Source organism: Mirounga angustirostris, unplaced genomic scaffold (assembly GCF_029215605.1).
Source record: "Mirounga angustirostris isolate CCGP_5_RB_7025 unplaced genomic scaffold, mMirAng1.0.hap1 SCAF_5, whole genome shotgun sequence".
In the NCBI taxonomy this organism is placed as follows: Eukaryota; Metazoa; Chordata; class Mammalia; order Carnivora; family Phocidae; genus Mirounga; species Mirounga angustirostris.
The window spans coordinates 28,527,577-28,539,205 of record NW_026991713.1 but is presented as its reverse complement, the minus strand read 5'-3'; positions in this window follow the sequence as shown (position 1 = coordinate 28,539,205).

Below are 11,629 nucleotides of genomic sequence, written 5' to 3'. Positions count from 1 at the left end.
ATGGGACATTTGGGTTTAAATCTCAGATCCCTCACTTACTAGTTATGTGACTTGAGGTAAATCACTTAATTTCTCTGAGGTTTGTGAAATGGGGATCATAGACCTCACATTACAGAGGCTTTATGAGGATTGAATGAGATAATCTATTTATTTTCATTCATCCAACTAACTGAGATCTTGCTATGAGCCAGTCTTGAGGATACATCAATGGATGAGAGAGTTAGGGTGCCTAACCTCAGAAAATTTTACTTTAGTTGTGTCAAAAGACAGTAAAAAAATTGAACAAATTAAAATATTAATCTCATTTACCAGAAACCTTCACAGCAACACCAAGGTGAATATTTAATTGAATAATTGGGTACTATTGGCTATCCAAGTTGACACATAAAATTGATTATCACATGCTCTAAAATGTTAATTCCTTTGCCATAAATGGCTTAACTTAAAGCATACTTTGGAGAACCTGGCTGTATAATTAGCTTTCCAATGAAAATCATTCTCCCAGCGCTATTTAGATCATCTCTCACAGCAAAATCACAGTGAATAAGGATTTTAAAAAGAAAGATGTTTAATTTTCCTAAAACAAAACAACACATTAGTCAATCTTTCCTGTTGTATGATTCTATACCAAAGAGCTGACCAGGCTAAACTCTAAGCCATTCATTATTCTTAAGTATATAAAAAAAAATAGTAGAAAAGATTTTAATGCTCTACAACAGCCAGCAGCCAGCACAAATATCAAATATTTTTAAATGATTAATAAGAAAAAACTATATTTTCTTCTTCGTAGTACCTCATATTTTTTATTCCAGATAAATATGTTTTTAATATTCATTTAATATTGATTAAATACCCATGCTTTCCATATTAAAACAAAATTGAAAGCATATTTATTTTGCCAGTAAATATTAAGCAACACGTGAGTTGAAAAACCCAAGTTAAAATCAGTATAGAAAGTTTGTTAAATAAATCACATGTAAAATGAACTCAAAAAGATGTACCCTTACTTCCTTTCATTATCAAACATGAATGCTCTTGTGTTTTTTTGTTTGTTTTCCTTCACAAAAACAATTTTTTAAAAAATTAGTGGATGCTTGTTTCCTTTTTGTCCCCCTTGCTTCTTAAACTCCAAATAGTATAGTCTAAGCTCTCGGTTTCATAAATGTGGATGGACCTTCGTACCTCTTGCCACCTTTTCCTGTGGGAGACGGGGAGTGTCACTTCTGGTACTGTTCCATAAAGAACGCAGATAACATATTGATCAAAGAAGGCTGAATTAAAAAAAAAAAAAAGGCAGAAAAGCCCCTGGACTCACTGCAATTTATTATTGATTAGCCCACTCTGTCACATCAACTGGAAACTAGAATTTGAAGTCATTCTTTCAGGTGTGAGGGAGCTCAATTTGATCCAATTAAAACATTTTTAAGTGCAGATCTAGCTCCTAGTCTGACCACAGTATTCCGCATCCTAATGCAGAGTACTTCTAGTCATCTTGAACATATCAGCTATAAACCATAATTGGTACCCCAAGATCCAGTTTTTCCCTCTGACCACAGAATAAAAGGTTGGAATATTTCTGTAATTCAGGAGTCTGCTCTCCTCCAAGGTGATTTTGCTTTCTCAATACCATTTCCACCCCTGCTCTCGCCCTCAAAATTACTTTTAAAACTAAAAGCAATCCCATTCACCGCTAGGAGAAAAATATCTATCAAGTTAAGGAATATAGTGCTGAAATTTTAAGATTATTATAACTTACTGATGAATAGTTCAGTAAAGATGAAAAATCTGAATTAATATTTTATTGAATAATAAAACGTATGCTGAATTCCAAAGATGAGACTGGAAAAATTGGACAAGAATAGAACAGAAGAGGAAACTGAGCAAAGGGAGGATACTTGAATTACTGAGGTCCCTCTGCTAGGCATGGCAACTTATTACTCTCCCAGGCTCCCAGGGCTTGTATCACCAGACTTGCATGTTTGGTAAATGTCATACATTTTAACTTCTCCCATATGATACATGATGTGCAAGAGCATATTAAAAGTCTTTACAGTCAGGAATCTTGAGCTTGGGTTGCTTAAACTTTGATTCTTTCTTTTCCTTCCTTCCTTCCTTCCTTCCTTCTTTTTTTGCCAATTTTAACCCGAGGTGCTAGTGCTTTCTAGAATACATTTTAAGAAATATTATGCTAGAGGGGCACCTGGGTGGTTCCATCGGTTGAGCAACCAAATCTTGATTTTGACTCAAGTCATGATCTCAGAGTCATGGGATCGAGCCCTACGTTGGGCTCCAAGCTCAGCTCGCAATCTGCTTACGATTCTTTCTCTCCCACTCCCTTGGCCCCTTACCCTGCTCCCTCTCTCTAAATAAATAAATAAGATCTTTTTACAGAAGGAAATACTATGCTAGATCTTGCAGCTGGCATAAAGGATAGTCAAAGGTGGGGGCTCAGAACCAAGGAAATGTTGTCCCTGGGATTCAACAGGGAAAGAAAGATCTACAGAGAGGAAAAATAGACAGTGTGAAATATAACACCAAAAGATCAAGAACTGTAGGACTAAGAAAAAGAGCATTAGTTTTTGATTGGGATGGGGACACCAATAACTAATGGTATAAAGTTGTGGGCAAAACTAGATCTCAGGGATGTAAGTAATGAAAATGTATTGAGAGCAATTTGGCTCCATTCATTTGGCTGTGCAAGAAAAGAGAGGATTAGTTAAGAAAGACTATTGTTAAGATTGGATTGGAAGATTCATTATCATTAAGATGTCAGTTCTCTCCAAATTGATCTATGGATTCAATGCAATCCCTACCAAATCCCAGCAGGCACTTTTGCAGAAATTGGCACACTGATTTTAAAATTCATATGGAAATACGAATTACCCAGGAGAGTAAAAAAATTTTTTAAAAATAACAAAGTTGGAGGAAAATCACTACCACGTTTCTAGACTTTAATATAGCTATTATAATATACATAATATAATATAAATAAATATGCTACAGTAAGCAAGATAGTGCATTTTGGAGTCATAGTAGACAAATATGTCGATATTCTAGAGATTGAAGAGAATTTGAATCTTTATATTGAGAAATCTCCCTGAATATCCAGTACCAATCTATATTTATGTAAAAATTGTGAAATTTTAGAATATCCCAACCCTATTTCCTAATAGCTGACCTCAATATCCAGATCCTCATTTCTTTTTGCTGATGACTTATGGGAGTTTAATATTCCCTTTTTTTTTTCCTATAGATCCCATCAGGAGATAAGAATATTTAAAATCAGAACATACTACATCAAAAAGCTAATGATGTACTGTATGGTGACTAACATAACATAATTTAAAAAGAATAAAATAAAGTAAAATCAGAACACAAGTATAAAAAAAGTATGAAAATTCTTTTTCTTTCAGGACTACAGAAAAAAAAAAAAATACAGGATTGACGACCTATAGAGAAATGGAGATGTGCTAAGTTCTCCCTCTCTCCCCCAACTAAAAGGGACTTTTTATAGAGAATTTCATGCTGGGTGATATCAATTTCAGTAAAGGGTAGAAGGCCCCTATAGTTGCAAGAGAGAATGTTAAAATAGTAATCTGGAGAGGAGATGTCCTAGTATCACCATCATGTGGATAGAGACAAGTCAATTATTCCAAGTAAAAATATCTGGGACTAGCCATAAAGTGTTTCTGTGATGCCCAATTCTGCTTAGTTGTTTTGGGATTGAACTTAGAGCAATATTGCTTATCACCCTCTGAGGAGATGCAACCCACTCGATGGTTTGCTTTTTCAGGTCCTGGGCACCCCGATCTCTGTTTGGGCATTCTGGCAGAGAGCAGAGAAACGGGGCAGGAAACCATGGCAGCTCAGGGCAGTCCTGCATCCCGCTCTCAGGAGAGCAGGAAATTGCCCAAACATCTGGAGTTCCAAGTATCAGCTCAGTGTGTACTGCAAGAGATTCAGGCTCAGCTCTGCTTTGAAATCAGGGCCTGGATGGCTTGTCATTGCTTTTTCAGGTGACATATGTTCAAGAATTGTGTGCAATATTGAAGAAAATCAACAGTGTGTTTGGAATTTTCATAATTCTTGATTGCTGGCATTTCCAAGAACTTCCTTCCCTCTTTATTACCACTCTTCATCTCGTATCAGAAGAGATTTCAAAACTCAACTGTTGAGAAAGATCTGAAAATCTTCTCATTAAGACAAATGATGGGGGAGCCTGGGTGGCTCAGTGGGTTAAGCATCTGCCTTCGGCTCAGGTCATGATCTCAGGGTCCTGGGGTGGAGCCCCATGTCAGCTCACTGCTCAGTGGGGAGCCTGCTTCTCCCTATCCTTCTGACCCTCCCCTCTGCTCATGCTCTCTCTCTCTTTTCCCAAGTAAATAAATTTAAAAAAAAAAAAGATGATGTTATTCTCACAGATAGTTCATGGCACTCTGCCTCCTCATAGCATAAATTGTGTTTCAAAAAGAAAAATCTTTATTTGTTCAATTAAAACTCCATGGGCACCTGGATGGCTCAGTGGGTTAAGCGTTGTACTCTTCATTTTGGCTTAGGTCAGGATCTCAGCCTTGTGAGTTTGAGCCCCACATGCTGGGCGTGGAGCCTGCTTCAGATTCTCTCTCCCTCTCCCCTCTGCCCGAGTTCCTCATTATCAGAGACGAGTTCTCTTATTAAACATTATGTCATGAACTGACCACTCCTCAAAAGAAATATGTTAACGAATCCATGAAACATTCATTTATTTTTATCCAGTCAAGGTAATTTATAGAGTACCAAAAGTATTCTTGGCAATATAAGATGTTCTGGAGAAGTCACAAAAAAATTAAGAAGAGATAGAAATATCACAGAATACTTAAAATAGCATTGACAAAGGAGTACTCAAATGGAAGAAAGTGTTGTAAGAGCACAAAAGGAGATCCTTGGAAAAGCTTCCCTGAGAAGATGCCATTTGAACTGCTTCCTGGGGATAAATAGGAGTTTGCCTGAGGAGTGGAATGTACCACAAACAGAAAGACAAGTTATGTATGAAGGTATAAGATTAAGGCTGTGGTGTTTTTAAAATAGCATGGAATGTACTGAAATTGAAACATAGGTGTATGGGGCATGGGGGAACGAAGGGACATGAAGGCAGAGAAGTAGATTCAGAATAATTGTCAAAAATAAAAATAAGTTTTGGTGTTTTGTTTTTTTTGTTTGCTTGTTTGTTTTATATATATTGAAGGTAAAAGGTTGCCAAAGGAGGTTTATAAAGAAAGAGCTAACATGACTAACCAGGTTAATAGATTGGAAATATTACCATGGTCGGGTGAGGGAGATGGCCTGGAAAGGGTAGTAAACAGTGGGAGGCAAACAAAAATGTAAATCTCCAAATTAATATTTTTTCTCTTGTAAATATTTGTAATTCCTGAAAGACACAAGTTTTAATGTTCAGAGGAAATTCAGAGGCATTCTTAAGATCCAGAGCTGACAATAAATGCTTCTGGAATATCGACTCTTGAAAGGAACATGTCTGGCAGCGATGGGGTTTGAGGAGATCTAGTAGCCCAGAACTGAGGAGAGGGGCATCTCTCTGGAGTCATTGGAAGTGCAAGGCAAGATAATTGTTTTCATAAATAAATGGTGAAAATTCTGGAGGCCTAATCTGTTTTGTGTTAGACCTAGAGAGACTTACTCTCTGGGATGTGTTCCAAGAATTACTTTTTCTTTCTTTTTTTTTTTTTTAAAGATTTTATTAATTCATTTGAGATACAGAGAGAGAGAGAGCATGAGCAGGGGGAGAGGCAGAGGGAGAGGGAGAAGCAGGCTCCCCGCTGAGCAGAGATCCCGATGCGGGGCTTGATCCCAGGACCCTGGGATTGAGACCTGAGCCGAAGGCAGACGCTCAACTGACTGAGCCACCCAAGTGCCCCAAGAATTACTTTTTCTTGATGGAACTGCATCATCATATTATGAACACTTTGGCATATCGCAGGACTGATACTATTTGGACAAATACCTTCAAAGGCTAATGAGGAATGAGTGCTGTTGTTTTATGGTGATTTGGGTTAGGAAAAAGGTCACAAGACTCTTTAGGGGGAAAAATTAGATTTCAGTTGATGAGGTTTATAACTGAAATTTGCAAAACTCCCTGCTAGAAGAACCCTGTATCCTGAACTGCCAACACACTCCCAAAATGGTCACTCGAGAGGTATGAGAAACACTTCTAATGCATCTCATGTTGGCCCTTTAAACTCCTAAACTGAAGTGACCATGTGACTGACCTATAACTGAGAGCACAGAACTTAGACATTTAAATCCTCGGGGCCGAAGCCTTGTGAAATGGTTGATCTTGTTCAGTGTATCCTTCTACTCAAAATAAAACCAAATTGCAACCTGTGAGAAGACCTCCTTCTTCTGTTTCTCAATCGACTTTTAAGTGATGGTTCACTGAACACTCCCTAAGGGTTGTTATTTTGGTTCTACTTCTTGATGGTAATGTTTGACTTAAATAATTAAATTTAAAAATTAATATGCACTATGTGTTAGAGACCATGCTGAGCACAAACTCAAGGGTGACAAGATCTGCCAAGAAACCATCTGTAAAATGCTGGTGGGGATGGGGGCCGGTCACCACCTCGAAGAGGTAGGAGGCTAGAGAGGCCCCTAATTCTTTCATGGCAATTCTGAAATGCAGAAAGCACTGAACACAGATTTGTCGGGAAGATTTGCCTTGCGGTGATGGAAATGGGGTTATTTATGATCTTTATCCTATGTAATGGAAATATTTATACATTTTGCTGTATAGGTATTAGCATATTTAATTACTGGGTGCTGAGCCAGACACACACTCTTAGCAATGTTATATGATACATGGAATATGTCTTGTATTACCTTTTCTAACATCTGAAAAATTCCAAATTCTGAAACACATCTGACTTTGAAAATTTTATACAAGGGATTACGGATCTCTATCTCCCTCTTACAATGTTAAACCTTCTGATAGGTGAAATCAGCTGTGTAAATAAAACTATTAGCATTTCCCTCAAATCTTTTATTTTATAGACTACATTCAAAAGTAAAGCCTCCTCAGACCTCCTACACAGTTTACTTGGTATACTTTAAAAACAAAAAGCCGCATGATATGTAAAAAATAAGTTTTTCTATGCTTTCTAGTGTTATTTTTTCTGTAGTGTGAGTTGTATTTTTTATGCCAGTCCTTCTTCCCCTTTGTTACTTGTGTTTGTATTATTTAGATTGTGTGGAGGATTTTCACAGAACTCCAGCTAGCTGGAGAGCCCACGTTGAAAACCATGATTTGAGAGGACTGTTTTGGGTGGTAATATTAAGTAGCACAAAAGCAAGACAAAATGCTGCCCCGCGCCTTTGTATATGGCACAGAACCAAGACCTTTCTTCATTCTTAACCAGGACCCAAGTTAAATTGATTCCTTATGTGCCTGGTGTTTTTCAGCTTTTCAGTTCATCTTGTGCAGTCACAGAAATGAATCATAAAAGTTGAACGAAGGCTAACAAGAGAAAACATAACAGGATTCAAAAGGAGATAATTAAATCCCTCAACTGCTGTAAGGACAACATTAAAAAATATGAAGAAATTGGTATATCTTTTATATTTTAGCATGCCTCTTTATTATCTACACAAATGCAGCTTCTTAGCCAGATCTTGCTTCATCAAGTAGCAAAAGTAGAGGCTCGGTTCAAGGGTTTATTCATAGTTTTGAATTCAAGCCACAAGAAGAATAAAACAAACAAACAAACTTACAGGAAAATCTGTTAGCCACTGAATCTAAGTTTATGATTTTCAACACTGGACCTCCCTTAAAATAACCTATTTGTATGTGTAGGAGTATTGATGATAACATCCCTAATTAAGCATTCTCTCCCACTAATATATATATATATATTATATATACATATATAATATATATATATATAATAAAAGATTGACATTGGGTCCCATTGCCAAGGATTAAATATTAAACACGAATCCTACCCTCACCACATGTTTTATGGGCTATTTACCTCCAACTTTAACCATATTCTTTGTTTCATACAAACTGCTCCATACAGTATTTTTACCTTCGGTATAGCCCATCATGAGCCATTGGTTTGGGAATTATCCATAATATTCTCCATAACTCTAGAATCAAAATACATTTGATATATGTCAAATATATATTCTTTAGAGTATGTATTGGCTATGGATTGCTTACAGAAGTGTGTGTGTGTGTGTGTGAGAGAGAGAGAGAGAGAGGGAGAGAGAGAGTTTGTATGTATTTGACTTCCTTGATGCTTGCCAACTATCTGATGTGAAGATCTATAAATAAGGCAGAAGTTGGAAAGGATTACAGTTCTTAAATAAAGGGGGTTAGTTGTAGACATGATGTTTTGAGAGGTGATTTTTAAAAACTTTTCTATGAAACTTAAGTCTTTAAGGTGTCTTGAGAGGTCCACTGATATTTGATTCCAATTTAATATTTTAACTGTAATAAATTGTTAAGATACACATTCAAATGTGTTATATACTAAATTTTAACACAATTTAGACCACCGGCATATTAACTTTTCTTGCCAGGTTAATTCATTTTGGGCCAGGCCTTAATATAAAAATCTTCATTACCATCTCTGGGACTATATTTGAACTTGCAAACATGTGTCCTTGATTAAGATGGTTATAGCTTTGTGCTGTTTTTTTTTTTCTTTTTTTTATAACTCACATCTGTACATGCCAATGCGCATGCTCACATACACACACATACACACACATACAAGGTTGTATCCTGTTTGTAAGAGTCAACAAGTTCTGTTTTCTAAACAACTCAGGAAATTACAAAAATAAATCGAATGCCAAGGCTGATTTGACTTCAGCAGTCACCTAAATTACTGTCTGAAAGTTTTGTGTTTGTCAAACAGGATTTTTACTTCTTTTCATGTTGTGCATTTCCATGCTATTTGAATGTTTACAATGTATACTCATTGTTACTGTCAAAAAGGAAAAAAAAAACAGATGAAGAAACATTACGGGGATAAAAGGCAATTTTAATCTCTTTTGCATTAGATTTATTTTTAAAAAGAGTATGTCACTGCTAAAATATTGGAGCAACACCACTTTCGTTGAACTGATTTTAAAAACTGTACTCATAGTCATGCTAATTGGTAACCAATAAGTACTCAGGCAACGGATTCAAATCGTTCCATCTCTTTCCCTAGTTTTGTGTGCCTGAGTAAGGACCTGAAGACTATTTCTAACCTACTTCTCAATAGTAAAGCAAAGTTAGTCACCTCTGTTGTTGTAGGGTTCCCTTAAAACATTAAACACTGTTTCTGGCTCTCAATAAGTGTTCAATACCTGGTATTTCATCATCAAATATTTTGAAAGAATAGTGTTACAGTTTTATAGTTGTTATAGTGTTATAGTTGTTTTAAAAACTAATCAATTTACAATGTATAAAGTGTGGTTGCTTGATGTTGTAATGTGGGGGAAAACCCACAACAATCTATTACTTAGGTTTTCCATAGCATATTTATTCAGACATAAACTGGTTAAGAGCTGGGTTCTACTGAAAATATGCTAAGATCAATTATATTTCACATTTTCTCAACTTCTCTAAATTGAATTTCCCAGTTTGCGGATGGCATTAAGCTTTCTGTAAGTGAAATGCCAGGCTGGGGGAGGGGGATGCACAGTGTTATTGTGAGTGGGTGGAAAAGTACTTGGATGAGTTCCAGGGGAAAAGGTAACCAGTTGAAAGGGGAAGGAAAAAAGCACTACAGGATGCCCATGAATTGATTCTTCTGAGCAACCCCTCACAAAGCAGGTGTGGAAAGGGTAGCCATTATGGAAGATCTCCCAGTGAAATGAGCTCTTAGCGCTGCTGACAATAAAATGATGGGCATCAACAAGTTCTTGGAAACCAACCAGGTGATTTACTTTTACTGGTATTCAAAACCATGGTGCATCTGCATCTACAGCACAATTTGCAGAACTGACCACGATGATAAGGAAAAACAAACAAGCAAATACATCCAAGGAATTGACAACTGAAGTAATCATGTGCTTATGGGGATTTTTATTTGAAAAAATTGAAAATTCTCTTCCATTTGAAATGGCATATATATATATATGCTTACAGTATTCCCAAGAGTTGTCTGGAGGCAAATCATGATATAAACAGAATTTGTTTCATCTGGCCCTTCAGATATCACTTAGCGGTGGCCTGGCACAAGGCAGAGCAAGTTAAATTTGCCTGGTGTATGACCATTCACAAAGCGATTGTATAGCTGTTATTTCGTTTAGTCCTCGAACGAGTTCATAGAAGCTCCTGCACAGTGAAAGGGAAGACTGGCTGGCAGGGAGTTATACTAGGGGTTTCTGCAGCTTCTACTCAGCCATTTGTATTATTGAGCACGGTCAATAAGGATAGTATTCTTCGGAAAGATAGAGAACTTTCAGATAAGAAAATACTTTTTATACATAGATCTATGAATTCTCAAAATCAATTCATTTTGATATTTTGTTTTTGGTGGTACAGGGTGATGGGATCTGAATTAAGACTAAAAGCAATTAACCTTGAGGTTATTGTGATGCAAATCAGAACTATACAAGAATGGCCAAGTGGCCCAAATTTCTTGTTTATTTGGATTTAAATAATCTCTGAACATTCTTTTTATACCAGATTTGTATAGTACAGGTGGAACTAACTGGTTGGATTAAAAGCCTTTGACTTTTATTCAAGACTGTCACACTGTGAAGACAAATGATGCATATTCTCTGGCATAAAATACTCCAGAGATACTTTATTAGGACACAGGAATGCCTGGAGTATTAACTTTCACAAACCACCTTTCAATGTCTCCTCAATTGTCAGAATCATGCCAGAAACTCTTTGTTGTCCACTGGCTGATGCAGCTATTGCAACACTCCTGAATATTGGATGGTGGTTAAAAAATGCCAGTGAGCGCACAAACACACAAACACACCAAAGAGAGCAACAACAGAATCCAGTGTAAGACTGTTAAATGCAACGTTTTTATCAAAAAAATTTATCCCCTTTTTTTGTCTCTTTTTTTCCTTAATTCATTTTTAGCTATGATTATCATGCCTGTTTTCAAAAATGTGGACCCAATTTTTCACATTAGAAGTTTAACATGTTCCATTTACCATGCAAAGCCTTTCAGATCCCCAATAAAACTTAAGAAATATATTTCAGAGGCGCCTGGGTGGCTCCATTGTTTAAGTGTCAGACTTGATTTAGGCTCAGGTCATGATCTCAGTCATGAGATCGGCCCTGCCATCAGATTCTGCACTCAGCGCAGAGTCAGCTTCTTCCTCTCCTTCTGCTCCCCCACCTCTAACCTCCCCCTCCCTTGTACCTACTCTCTCTCTTAAATAAATACATAAAAATAAAATCTTTAAAAAAAAGAAATACATTTCAAACAAAAGAATGAAGGATTTATTATAAAGGTTAGAAAAAAGGAGGCTCTGAACATAGGCAACTGAAATGATACATTCTATATTGGGGATTTTTGAAATGTTGAATTTGATATTTTGATGATGAAGTGGTCTGTGGAATCAGTTAGTTCTTAATGTTTCCTGCTCCTGTTAAGCATATAAAGACCAAGTCTGTTAA